The following is a 14,674-nucleotide window of genomic DNA, read 5'->3' on the forward strand; positions in this document are numbered from 1 at the left end:
TGTCAGATTCTCCAGGAGGGAGAACAAGGGTATTAGATGTCCAGGAGCTTGGGCTTATAGTCTCTGGATATTGATGTTGCTGTTGGTGGGATTACAGGGGCAGTTTGTGGGTGTGGCTGCCAAGCTACTAGAAAGTGGGAGGTCTGGGTTGAGGAGGCCCAGTCCCGATCTGAGCAGGCTTGGAGATCTCAGTCCTGGGTCCCGCACACCTGGGTTCCTCTGCCAGTCCCTTCATGCGTGAGGCTCGTCTGAACGTGTGGAGAGTGGCCTTAAGCATGGCTGTGGCTGGGTTCCAGAGGTCTTCAACTGTCAAGGCTCTGCTTGGGGCAGGGAGGGAAAGGCAACCCATCCTCTTTGAGGGACCCGGGTGAAGACAGCAGGCATAGGGTCAAGAGACTCTGCTTCACTCTCTTCTGGGAGCTTGGTCTTATAGTCTCTGGATGTTGGCTGTTGGTGATTCAATTAAAAGAAAAAAAGATCAGTAATAGTCAAGGACAATATCCTAGCTCCAGAGTCTAACGATAAGGACACTTTTCCCTCTTTTTGCCCTTTCTCCAAAAGTCTAACACTTACTTAATATTTTCAGAAGAGACAGCGTGCCTCAAGGGACCAAGCCAAGAGGGGATTTTACTGGTATTTCTGGCAAGCTCACAAAATGATTCTTATGACCCCTAAAGTTCTTTCCTTCCTTCCTTCCTTCCTTCCTTCCTTCCTTCCTTCCTTCCTTCCTTCCTTCCTTCCTTCCTTCCTTCCTTCCTTCCTTCCTTCCTTCCTTCCTTCCTTCCTCCTTCCCTCCCTCCCTTCCTCTCTCTCTTTCTCTCTCTCTTTCTTTCTTCCTCTCTCTCTTTCTTTTTTTCTTTCTTTCTTTCTTTCTTTCTTTCTTTCTTTCTTTCTTTCTTTCTTTCTTTCTTTCTTTCTTTCTTTCTTTCTTTCTTTCTTCCTTCCTTCCTTCCTTCCTTCCTTCCTTCCTTCCTTCCTTCCTTCCTTCCTTCCTTCCTTTCTTTCTTTCTTTCTTTCTTTCTTTCTTTCTTTCTTTCTTTCTTTCTTTCTTTCTTTGTTCTTTCGCTTTTTGGGTCACACCTGGCGACGCACAGGGGTTACTTTTGGCTCATGCACTCAGGAATTGCTCAGGGGACCATATGAAATGCTGGGAATTGAACCCAGGTTGGCCGTGTGCAAGGCAAACACCCTACCCACTGTGCTATCACTCCAGCCCCAATAAGGTTCTTTCTTGACCAGTCCCCCCAACCCTCTAAAAATAGACAAGAAAAGGAAATTTGGAGCCTATGAAATGCCAATATTATATCATGTTTATACTCATATTTTATTCTATGTATATTATTTCATTTGGGGGTCATTTCTGTAGTGTTCCTGGATCATTAAATTTGATGTGCAGTCTAATTTCACACTTTTACGTAACTACAAAAATTGATATTCATTGCATGCATGTTCATGACATGCTCATTCTTCAGAAGTCATCCCATTTTTTGGAGCTCATCTCTGTACTGTGGCATCACCCCTTTGTGGAAGCGTGATATATCTGTCAAGCTCCTGTCGCTGACTTGGACAGGGGAAGTTGCTATGTTTTCCAGGAGCCATTACTCCGAGGCTTGGGAACTCTGTGGGTTTTGTGTTTCCTCTTGTGTTGTTGAAACCTGCAGGTTTGAGGAGTGATTTGTCTGGATGATTTTAAGAACTTCAGCTCCATCTCTCTCCTTCATCAAGTGCCTGAGAAACTTGTTTTCCCACAGTGTTGGAGATCTGGTCTCTTGGCTTATCCTCACAATGGTGAGGTCATTTCTGACTTTTCTCTGACACAGAAAGACATGGAAAGCCCAGAGAGGTTAAGTCATTCGTTCTCCAAAGATTAGTGGCCCAGAGGTCAACCAGGCACTGCTATTCCCTCTAGAAGCTTCCTTGGCTCAGGAAACAGGAGGAGACTCTGCACCAGCAGAAGGCTTTCAGAGAAGGAAGCAGAATACAGAGGGAAGGAAGGGCACAGTAAGCAGGGGTTGGGACGCGTGCCAGGAAGGTTTTTGAGAAGATGTATTTTTATAAGCTCTTCGAAGTCAACCACTTTAGTAAGAAGATCCCAGGAATAAAAGTCATGGTACTTACTAAGGCTTGAGTGGCTCCTAGGGATTGTTTGCCATTTATAATCTTCTTGGGAACTCCTTAAAATCTTAGTGCTTTGGGTTCACATCAGATGTAGTCACAAAATCCGAGAGAGCGGTCTCAGTAACATCTCCATTTGTCCTATCCCGGAGATTTTAGAAGCCTCTCTCTATTCGGCCTTCCCAACGATGCCGCATTGGAGGCTCTTTCAGGTTCAGGGAAATGAGATCCAGCTTGTTACTGGCTTTGGCATATGAATACACCATGGGAAGCTTGCAGGGCTCTTCCATTTGGGCAGGAAACTCGCAGTAGCTTGTTAGTTTTTCCCAGAGGGAGAAGTAGGTTATAAGATATCACATGGCCTGTGGGGGAAGGGAGTTGCGGGCTGAATGAGGGCTAGAGACTGAGCACAGCGGCCACTCAACACCTTTATTGCAAACCACAACAGCTAATTAGAGAGAGAAAACAGAAGAGAATGCCTTGCCACAGTGGCAGGGTGGGGTGGGGGGGAGATGGGATTGGGGAGGGTGGGAGGGACACTGGGTTTACGGGTGGTGGAGAATGGGCACTGGTGAAGGGATGGGTTCCAAACTTTGTATGAGGGAAGTATAAGCACAAAAGTATATAAATCTGTAACTGTACCCTCACGGTGATTCTCTAATTAAAAATAAATAAATTAAAAAAAAAAAAAAAAGATATCACATGGCCATGAAAGCGCACTTCTGGGAGTTTTTGGATGTTGGCCGTTGATGGGATTACACACACCTGGGTTCCTCTGCCGGTACCTTAATGCATGAGGCTTGTCTGAACGTGTGGAGAGGGGCCTTGTGCATGGCTGTGGCTAGGTTCCGGTGGTCTTTGGCCGCCGGGAGCTCTGCTCGGGGTGGGGAGGGAAGCTGGAGCCCATCCCCTCCAAGGGGCCCTGGGGAAGACAGCCAGGCATGCGGGCAAGAGACTCTCTGCCTGCAGAGATGTATTGAATTAGAAATCAGATGTATTGAATTAGAAAAATAATGTAGGTGAGTGTTCATTTTTTTAAAAATTATTAGGGAGGGAAGCGAGTTCAGACAACAAGGTAACAATCTTCGCATGAGTTTGAGCTATTTTTTGAAAACGATGTTGATGCTAAGGAGAAAATGGTGGGGCTGGAGAGATGGTACGGGAGAAAAGACATTTGCCTTGCATGTGTTTTTGGTGCCTGTGACCCCGGTCAAATCCCCAGTACCATATATGGTCCCCTGAGCATCGCCAGGGGACACTCCTGAGCACAGAACCAAGAATAGTCACCAAGCACCACCTGGTGTGAATGCCAAACCAAATAAATGAATAAAAATGAGGTGATAGGCTAGATTTTCTTGAGCAAGGAAATATGAAAGTTCCTTTTTGCAAAAGGATCCTTGGAAATGTTTTATGTGTGCTTTTACATGTGTGTATGTGCATTTGCATTCCAATTTACCTCCAAAACATTACTCACATGTGCATTCCTTCCTTTCATTCATTCACTCATCCAGAATATTTACTGATTCATAGTGCAGATTTTGATCAATGGCCCAGTTTTTACCTGTGTTTTTTTTAACATTTATGAATGTGTGAAAATTCCTGTGAACAGATAAAATTACAATAGTTGTTTCCATTAAAGTATTTTGGTGTGCTGTTAAGGTTGTTTTATGAAGGGGGGGCAGAAAGTGCAATGGGTAGGGCTCTTGCCTTGCACATGGCTGACCTGGGTTCAGTCCCCAGCACAACATATGGTTCCCCAAACATTGCCAGGAATGATCCCTGAGCGCAGAGCCAAGAGTAATCCCTGAGCACTGCTGGGTGTGGTCTATAACCACAAAAAAAAAGAATGTTTTATGCTAAGAATGGGTATACATTTTAACTAATCTAGCCAGCAGTTGGACAGAAGATTAATCTAATTTGAAAAAACTCAATATTATTTGATGAAAACAAGTGAGATCATTGAGAATCAGACAGTTTTGGCAGCTTTTCTGCATTTACTTGGACTGGGATTCACCCTTTAATTTGGTTTTTTTTCATGAACAATAATGTATTTGTTATCTGAATGCATGTGTGTTATTGTGGATCGTAAATGAATAAGGTATATTTCAAACATTTATGGGTCCAATTCTATCCTTTATATAGAGTATTAATTATTGTTTGCAATACTATGATGAAAGATTTCAGAAAATAGTCTCTTGTTTGTGAATAGGCTTTATTTTCCACAGTATTCTCTTGTCTTTGATTTCTCTGTGGTTGTCTTATTTTCCTATGGATCCCATCTTGTGATCCCATTTTTAATAGCTTAACTTTTATATTTGATTTATAAAAAGATTCAATGTTGTCTAATAAAATGAGAGAAAAGAGGCAAAATATAAATATTGGCAAACTAATTTCTAAAGTCAGGCCAACTCTCCTAGATCAGATAAATAAAATTTAGGGAAGGAAGCACACATGGAGAATTTTAGAGCACTTGGGGTCATTGATATAAGCAAATTACTTTATCATAAACTATGAATAGTGGTAAAAGATTGAGCATGATTGGGGCCAAAAAGATAGTCCAGCATGTAGAGTGCTTGCCAGATTCGATCCCCAACTGCCTCATTTGGTCCCCCGAGCCCCTCCAAGAATAATTCTGCATGTAGAGCCAGGATGAAGTCTCCAGCACTGCTGGGTGTGGTCCCCCCCCCAAAAAAAAAAAACAACAAAGACTGAGCATTGTTATTTCTTGTTACTTCCCTACCAAAGGAGAACTGTCCAGGTGACCATTCACTCCTGTGTTTGCGATCAAGCTTGGAGAGTACCGTATCTTATATGGACATGACCATTGGCGTTTGCAGGGAGCCAGACACACTTACAGGAAAGAACATTTCCCCCACAACCCCCAACACTTTAAAAAATAATACCACCCCATCCCGTGCTGACAGAGTAAATGTCCCATTGTTGAAATCTTTCAAGATAGAAAGCTGAGTTAGCTATGTTTTTGTCAATCTGGTTGCTTGCTTTTGACTGACCAGACTTTTGGCAACTGTAACTGTGCATTGTCTGTTGCCAGACAAAAGAGTGTCTCTTTTTCTCAATCTCTGCATTCCTTTCTTTCAGACTTGACCAGGTTCTTTGGAAGTAATGATGTCAGATAGACCAGAATACAGTTGGCCCAGAATTTGCATCCCATGAAAGGAATGAATAAGTCTTCAGGTTAATGCTGTCGGACATGTCTATAGAACTACACTGTGAATTAGATGTAAGGGATCTATAGGTTTTTGGAGGGATTGCATTCCCTGAGTGGTGTTCAGGAGACTCAGGGCCTCTCTCTGAGATTCCTGGCCAATCGGGCTCAGTATGGGGACCCAGAGGTGCTGGGAACCATCCAGGTCAATCCGGCAATGCTCTGAGGGCCACCAGGGCTGTATCCAAGGTGCTTCAGGGCTACATGGTTCTTGGGTTCAAACCGAGGTTGACCAAATGCAAGCAAAAGCCTTAGGCTATGTTCTACCTCCCTACTGTAAAGGATAGTTTGGAATAAAAGTAAGCCCCTGTAGGTAGGTTTTGGGAGATACCTTTGCTTTCAGCCCTGAGGTGGAGGTGGTGGGTGGGATATTTATTTCAATTCAATAGATGAGAAACTGGGTTCATACAGAGAAGTCAGCTTTTTCTGAGAGCTCTCTGTCTTCCAAGGTAGCAGGGACTCAGACTTCAAATCATTCTTCCTGACATCACTCTGCCTGTGGGGGTGGGAAGGGAAGAGGGAGCTGAAGCTCAACAGAGGGAGAGTGAAAGGCAGAGATATAGATAGATAGATAGATAGATAGATAGATAGATAGATAGATAGATAGATAGATAGATAGAGAGAGAGAGAGATTCAAGGTTCGAGGCCATTGATTATTCTTTCCCAGTGAACTCTGATGGAAGTATGTGGGAAGATAATGCTTTTCCTTTGTTTGGGGGGCTACGTAATAAATGAGTTAGTTGGTTAAATGGGATTGAACTTTATTCTTTCATGAATATGTGTGTCTGGTTATGCAAAACATTCCTTTTTTTCTTTTAGTTTTTGGGCCATACCCAGCAGTGCTCAGAGCTTACGCCTGGGCTCTGTGCTCAGAGTGATCATCCTGGCAGGGCTAGGGGAACCACGTTGGGTGCTGGGTGTTGAACCAGGGTAGGCTGACTGAAAGACAAGTGCCCTACCCATTGTATTGTCAACTCTGGTGACTTATAAGGGATTGTTAATAGACAATACATTAATACAACTAAAAGTATACAAAAACGATCATAGAAAAGTAAGCTTCTCTCCCACTCTTGACTTCATCTATCTTCTGCCTTTGCCTGGAAACACCGTTTCACCAGACTGTTGTGACTTTTTAATGAGTAAATTTCTAAGGAGTGTGTTTGTGTGTGTACATGTGCACTTGTATGTGCATGTGTGTTTGTGTGCATGTGTGAGCATGCATATATGTGTGATGTTTTTACAACATAGAGTTTTCGTGAGCCCCACTGCTGGCTGTTTCAGTGTGTGGACATTAACCTGGCACTTAACACATCTCCAGGAGTTGCGTTGCTTTGGGAAGCACTCCCACCACTAACCTCCACAGTTCTGGTGCCACTACTTTTTTTCACAATGATTTTGAGCTTGATAAAGCATTCTTGTATTCTTTGATGAAAGTTGCTAGACATAAAATGCCAGCATCTATATTTTTTAATCTATGCAGTATAACTAAGTTTATCTACTGAGTCTGAAAACTTTGAGTGGGGGTGGTTAATGTTTTTAAAAACAAGAAACAAAACAAAGTAAAAAGAAATCTAGAGGAGTTTCTTTCTGACTCACTTTTACTAACTGAAAAAATATGTAGAAAACATTAAATTTCATAGATTGGTTTTATATAATGTAAACCAGGCTATTTTGGCATTTGAATAAAAATTATCCTATTTGTTTAAAAAGATTTTGCTAACATTAAAATCATACTGTACAAAAATCTGTTTTTGTTGTCAAAACTGGCAAAATAAAAAAGCTAACAGCTTAAAACACAGATCAATTTTCCCTGTCAAATTTGTACAAATTCATTTATTCATACCTCTGTATTTTATATTCTTGGCATTTTAAAAGATATTTTAAGTGAAGACTGCATAGTTGCCTTTCGGTTATAAAATTATATTTCCAAAGGTTGACCATGGACCTGGACTTCATCTGTTTAAAAGGGGCCACTCTAATCCCCAGTTCCCAGGAGTGCCCAGAGCCAGTGCTGCGCTGCCCATAAAGTAGGGCTGTGCATTTGGTGTTTGAATGTTGAGACAGGGCTCAGTCTGGCCTGGCGGTGCACAGACCACAGCACAGCTGCAGGAGCGTATGCAGTGCCAGGGATGGGACTCCGGGCCTTGCACAGCTGAGACGTGTGTTGTTCCCCGTGAGCCCTTTCCCAGGTCCCTGTTCTGATTCTTGAAGTGGACAAATTGAGAAAGATCCTCATTTCTATGTCCTTGACAAATTGAGAAAGATACTGATTTCTACATGGAGCTGTGGGACGGGCTCCATGTCAGCAGCAGCCATCCTCTGCTGGCTGCCAGCTGCCTTCAGTGGCTGATGCTGGTGACTGTTTTACTGATGCCTTCCTAGGTCTAGCAGGGGCTGGGGGAAAGCACGAGGCTGAGAACTCTCAGGTCCGCGCAGCTGGACAGAGACTGTTGAGGGTGAACTCTTGAGGGTGAACGTCTCCCACCAATCAAAATCTAAACATTATCGTAGGAGAGACAGTGGCTGAGCATGTTGATTGTCTCCATTTCCACAGGGCCAGAGCATGACTGTGGTTAAGATCAGCACAGACTGGGGGTTCAGCTGAATGAGACCATGGTCGCACTTGACCTTAAAGAGACATGACATGAAGTCAGGAGTCATTAGCAGATGCACTTCCTGGTGACTCTAGAATGGCTCTTCGAGGACAACAGAGACATTCTCTCTGATCTCTCATCTCATCCTAAAGGTTTAGTTATTATTAGGTCAGGGTCCCTCTGCGTTATCTCTGCTTTGAAAGTCTCAAACTCAGCCATCTCTTCTTCTTTGCTGTGTGACATAACCTGATCACGAAAGGAGCACCCACTGCATCTGTCAATCATGTTCACATAGAGTCAGAGGGTTACACATGATCAGTACATGATCAGTACATCCGGGGGTGGTGGGAAATCAGATCCACCTCAGAATCCCACCAACTCGAGGATTCACAACAAGTGGAAGCATCTGTACGGTGGCTGGCCACTAGAAACAGCTTTAAAACTAGCACACAGTGCTCACTGTTGGCTGTCTCCTTCCTCCTGGAGTTGGGTGGCCATCGAGGTCTGGCTCCTGCTTGTGCCCAGAGTCTCTTTTTGTTCTGAACCCTACAGGTTGGAAGCTTCCTTTTGAGTTTCTCAGAATCCGGTGCCAACTTCGTCCTTGGGTTCTACACTTTCTCTTTATTTCCTCTGCTTGGACTGCTCTTCGATCTACTGACATCTACTTAACTCTGACCAGTTCTTTAGTTTATTTTTTTAAAATAAACAACTATGATTTACAAAGTTATTGATAGTTGAGTTTTAGGCATATAATATTTCAATACCAATACCACTACCAGGGTCAACCACCCTCCACCAGTGTTCCCATAGTCCTTCCTCACTCCAAACACCACCCCATCCCTGCTTGTCAACTTGAGAGGCACATTACAAAGTTTCAGTGTTTATAGCTTAAATCTTAAATTTTTAGTGCTATTGTGTTTGTGTTTTGTATATTTGGCTATAATGCTAATCCATTCCTCCAGTTTAACTGGAGCCCTGATGCCTTTTCACCCATTACTTCTAGTTCTCTTCTTCCCTCCTTGAATTCTTTCCTTCTCCTCTCTAAACTCTGGGGTCAAGGGTGATCTAGGCATCCCTCTTTTACTTTACAAGTGCCTTTCCTCAAGCAGTATTCTATATACCAGGGACAAGTGAGATCATCTTGTGCTTGTCTTTTGGCTTACTTCACTCAATATGATATCTTCCAGTTTCAACCAGGTTGCAGCAAATTGCATCATTTCATCATTCCTTATAGCTGCATAGTATTCCATTGTGTATATATTACATCTCCATAATCCATTCATCTGTCATTGAACACCTAAGTTGATTCTATATCTTAGCTATTGTACTGAGTACAGCAATGAATAATGGTGTGCATATGTCCTTTTGAGTGTTTTTATGTCCGGAGGGCTTATGCCTTGAAGTGAAATTGCCTGGTCATTTGGCAGTTTAATTCTATGTTTATTGACAAGTCTCCATATTGTTTTCCAGAGAGGTTGTACAGGACAACATCCCCAACAGCAGTGGATGAGAGTTCCTTTGTCACCACATCCCTGCCAATACAGATTGTCCCTACTATTTTTGATATGTACCATTATCACCGGTATGAGACGGTATCTCATTGTCATCTTGATTTATATTTCTCCGGTGATAAGTGATGCTGAGTTTGTTTTTATGTGCCTCCTAGCCATCCACCTCTCTTCTTCTGAGAAGTGTCTGTTCATTTCCTCTCCCCATTTTTCATAGGGTTTTTAATAATTTTTTGTTGTTGTTGATCTTTGTGAGTACTTTCTATATATTGAGTATCTTTAGGGTTCTATAAACCCTTTCTTTACCTCTCATTTTTAGAACATCATTCTTGGCCTCCTTGGTTGCTTGCAAGAGAGTTAAGTATCTCTCCTTAACGATAGTCACAATTGTGACTGAGCATTTTGATCTTCTCTGACTCCAAATAAATTGGAGATTTTATGAGAGGAGGGAATATTGTATCTTCAGTTGTGGTCACTGTGCCCTACACAGGGTAGTGGCCTACTGGATATTTACTGGAAAAGGGGAAGTCAGAGAAAGGCAGATAAATTAGAAGCAAATTCCCATCTTCCTAATTCAGTATGTTTCTCATGATGTCAGCTGCATAGTTTGTGTATTATCACCAAGCCATATTCATCTTAACACATCTTAAGTCCTTTTGGATTTCTGCAGGGCTTAAAAGGGTTGAGCAAGAGTTATATGCATGGTGCTTCCATTTTTTTAAAGGAGAGAATAAGAATGAATTTGTGGTATTAAAAACTGTTTGAATGTCTATAAACCTGTCCCAGACTCTCGGTGCTTTACTCTTTCTTCACTGAATTCCATAGAAGTCAAGCATTTTTTTTTTCAATGTTGTCTGGCAATGCTCAGGGATACTCCTGACTCTGCACTCAGGAAATCACTACTGGCAGTGCTTGGGGGACCATATTGGGTGCTAAGGATTGAACCCAGGTCTGATATGTGCAAGGCAAGCACCATACCCATTGTACTATCCCTTTAGCCTAAGAAGTCAAACATATTTTATAAACCACCAATCTAAGAATCTAAGTTTATTTTTATTTGTGGTGGCTGTAGTGTTCTTTAGTGCTAATGGACTTAGTGACAAACTAAAATTGGACTTTTAGCACATCTTTCATTGCACTCTGGAGTAACCAAATGATATGCATTTCTGACTGCAGGTTTCTTAGTTACTCTCCTTTGATGTGATTCTCAGCTTCCTTTGATGACACCCTGTACAATTCACCTTTAATTTGCCTATGACTGTTAGCAGCTCCTCTTTTAAACTGTTTTGTGACTACTTACAACTTCCCCATTGTGAAGAGCAACTGCTCTGTATTTTAAAGTGATTTTCACTGTCCTGTATTTCACAACAGGGATGAATTCACAGTGATGCTTATCATCTCAAAATGTCTTGGATCGAAACAACCTTAACTCTTCTGGGCCTTCAAATGACTTTGTTCTTTAAAGGCAGTGAAATTATGAAATGTAGGGCTTGGTATTCCAGCTTGGGATCAGGAAATAAATGACATCTGCCAACTTCTGTCTAGGATCTTTAATTTGCTACTTTAATTTGGCAACTCAGAAATTAAAAACATCTGTTTATGTGTGACATGTATCATTTTATGGAGATGTGAGTGCATCTTTGTCTCTTTATCATTTAAAAAATGACCATCCTGCTGAAATGGTAATGACTTTTATTAAATTTTGATTGAAAAATACTCTCTAGTCTTTCAGAAGTTGGTATATATTTATTTGACCTTTTTACCGATTGATTTGCAATACTGTTAATTATGGTTTCCTGTGTTCATGCATACACAGGTGCGCACAGACATGTGTGTGCACACACACATATATTTAAAGATGATGGGTTCTAGGTCCTTTTGTGAAGAATATCATCTTGAGTACAAATTCATATTTATCTTAGATGTTTTTCAGCTAGAGAGCCTGCCATTGCAGAGGATTGAGGTGATAATGAAGGTAAACCAAGTGCATTGTTATGACCACGAACTTGAATTCCTCCTTTGCTTAAATGAGCTATTTACACTAGGCTCAGCTAATTATGTTTTCACTAGCTTGGTGGATAAAGGGCTGAAGATGTTATCTACAGACATGCTTAGGCACTTACTGGCTGGTGTTAAGCATATGAGACTGCTTAAGAATGTCTGGGCATATCTGAGAGATCAGATTTTTAAATGCACCATGTTTTTGATATTAGAGTTTAGGTCATCATCACAAGGTTATAAACACAAGAGTAACACTTTCGTTCTCTAGAGGTCAGGTCTCCTTGAGCACTAAACACAAATACCAGGGAGGTATTTCCAAGCTTCTGTGCCTGTGTCTGGGGGGTGTGGACTGCAGATAGTCATATGGACTCTCAGTCATCTAAGAAGGAAGAGAGCAAGTCTAGATGGTATTAGGGGTGGAACCATTTCTCAACTCTGCCAGTTCTAGTTACTTGACCTGATCATGCCACTTCTTCTGGGTCTTGGTGTCCTTTTCTATGAGGCACAGGAATGGTACCAAGTAAATATCCTCTTTCATAAAAATTCAGGTGTCCTTGACATGTCCCCTGGAACTACCAAGGATGCTTGTGTATTATTCAGACACCCAGAACCTCTCATACCAAGTGAATCATAATTGTTAAATAAATGAGTCATAGGCATTTGTATTATTTCTGCTTTATTGTGGTAAACTATACATAGCATACTATTTGCTATTTAAAAATGTACAGTACAGTGGCATTAAATGCATTAGATTTTTTTTTTTGCTGTGTCACCACTGTTCCTCTGCAGAACATTTTCATCATCCAAACTGTCTTCAATAAGCAATAACTCCCTCTCCTCCCTCCAGCCCTGGTAGCAAGTATTTCACTCTATTTCTGTGAATTTCCCTAGTCTAGTTCACATTACATTTATTCTCTTTATGCCTGACTTAATACATTTTTGGTAATGTCTTCAAGACTCACTCATGTTGTAGCATGGATTTTAATTTTATTTCTTTTCTAAGGCCTAATAATGTCCCATTGTATGCATGACACCTTTCTCCATCTGTCTGTTCGCCCACCCATCCATCCATCCATCCATCCATCCATCCATCCATCCATCCATCCATCCATCCATCCATCCCTCTGTCCATTCACCCATTTATGAACATTGAGTTGTTTCAACGGGGCATCACTAGACTTTTCTAGCTTGCAGTTGGTTGTGATGTTCAGCATGTTTGTGCTCATTAGAAAGAATATTCCCCTGGTGAAATTATGAGCTTATAGATATGAGTTAGGAGAAGAAGGACCAAAAGAACTGTTACTGGTGATATGTGTACATTTATTAGGTATATAGAGTGAACAGCTTCATCTATGATGGCCATATGTTACCTTAAACTCCAACCAAATGTTTGTGACCTGCTGCTAGAAAGAGACAAGGTTTAACATATCCAAATAGCCTCTAATGTTAAAGTTAATAATTCTAGATGCAGTGGTTTGCTGAAATGTGTGCCTCTCTTTCCACTGTTTGGTGAATCACAGGAAGGCTTTACAGGGCACTTGTTGCGAGTGGAACACACTACAGAAATTAGGCTCTTCTCTCTCACAGAGCTGCTGCTAAATGTTAGCACTACACCAATGAGCATTTGCCAGGTTTTCTATAGATTTTTCTTTTTAAACAAATAACACTCATGAAATAAGTACAATGAATCAAATCTAAGTCTTTCATGACAAGCTAAAGTCCAGAAATATGTGGTCCTCTCAGACTGAAGACATGGTGACTGGTAGCCCAGAGTTCCCACAACCAGCCCCTCTGGCTCCTTTTGGTTTCGGGTGCTCTACACAACCAGAGAAACTTCTCTAATCGTGATCCCTGAAAGTGTAGTCTAAGTCCTTTGTCTTTTTACTATAAACTTTAGAACAAATTTGTCTATGTCTGCAATATCACTGTCAGGGAATGAGGCCCATTATTGTTACTGTTTTTGGCATATCGAATATACCACAGGTAGCTTGCCAGGCTCTGCCATGCGAGATTCTGCCTCGCTCTCTTCTGAGAGCTTTGTTTTATAATCTCTGGATGTTGGCCATTGATGAGATTACATGGTGCCGGGGGCAGTTTGTGGGTGTGACCGCCTAGCTACTGGAAAATGGGGGAACTGGGTGGAGGAGGCCCAGTCCCGATCCAAGCAGGCATGGAGATCTCAGCCCCAGGTCCTGCATACCTGGGCTCCTCTGCCGGTTCCTTCATGTGTGAGGCTCATCTGAGCATGTGGAGAATGACCTTGAGCATGGCTGTGGCTGGGCCCTGGAGGTTTTTGGCTGCCGGGGCTCTGCTTGGGGCGGGGAGGGAAACTCAACCCACCCCCCTCCAAGGGGCCCCAGTGAGGACAGTCTGGCATGGGGGCAGGAGATTCTGAGAGAGAGACAGAATCTCACATGGCAAAGCCTGGCAAGCTACTCGTGGCGTATTCAGTATGCCAAAAACAGTAACAATAATGGGCGTCATTCCCCGACAGTGATATTATAGACAGACAAATTTGTTTCAAAGTTTATAGTAAAAGGACCAAGGACCTAGACTGTACTTTCAAGGATCACTCCTAGAGAAGTTCCTCTGGTCGTGTAGAGCACCTGATACCAAAAGGAGCCAGAGCGTCCCCTCCCAGGTGTGAGACTGGCATTAGTGCTGCTCTTGTAACTGTCTGTCAGTACTGATGATGGTTCTTCTCTCCCTCGGAAGAGCTCAAGGGAGAGGATGCAGTCACACACTTTCGGAAAAACAAAAGATAAAAAACCTAGAATATAAAAAAAATGTGATATTCACAAATAAATAAATCTCTCAGAAGAGAACAGCATGAGAACAACATGCCGCAGAAATGCCTCTAGACCCCACACCAGGCAGTCTTATCCAGGATAACCCAGAAGGGGAGTTGAGTTCCCACTCACCCTAAAGGAGCCCCAGCAGCTGAAAATCTTCAGAACTCAATCGCCACCATGCTCACTGATGGTCTCCATGAATGAATTTGCTAAAAACAAACAAACAACCAAACAAACAAACAACAAAACAGTCATGCGGGATTTGGATTTGTGACCAAAATCTCCAAGCTTGCAGGGAGTCAGGACTGGGGGATGTCCCCTCATCTCTCTGTGCTTCTGGGAGCTTGGCAGTCATGCCCACGAACTTCCACTTTCACTATATAATCTCATTAACGGATCCAGAGACTCACAGATAAATTTCTCTGAAGAGATCACCAT

The 14,674-nt window shown here is 42.2% G+C and overlaps 1 protein-coding gene and 1 pseudogene across 1 annotated transcript in view; both read left to right on the forward strand.

Annotated features, from left to right (window-relative positions):
* The window catches only part of BMPER (BMP binding endothelial regulator), a 321,842-nt gene that overhangs the window by 51,186 nt on the left and 255,982 nt on the right, over positions 1-14,674 (forward strand). The window lies entirely within an intron of this gene.
* On the forward strand, positions 13,995-14,185 carry LOC129401202 (small nucleolar RNA U3; annotated as a pseudogene).

This window comes from Sorex araneus, chromosome 1, assembly GCF_027595985.1.
Source record: "Sorex araneus isolate mSorAra2 chromosome 1, mSorAra2.pri, whole genome shotgun sequence".
Taxonomy (NCBI): domain Eukaryota; kingdom Metazoa; phylum Chordata; class Mammalia; order Eulipotyphla; family Soricidae; genus Sorex; species Sorex araneus.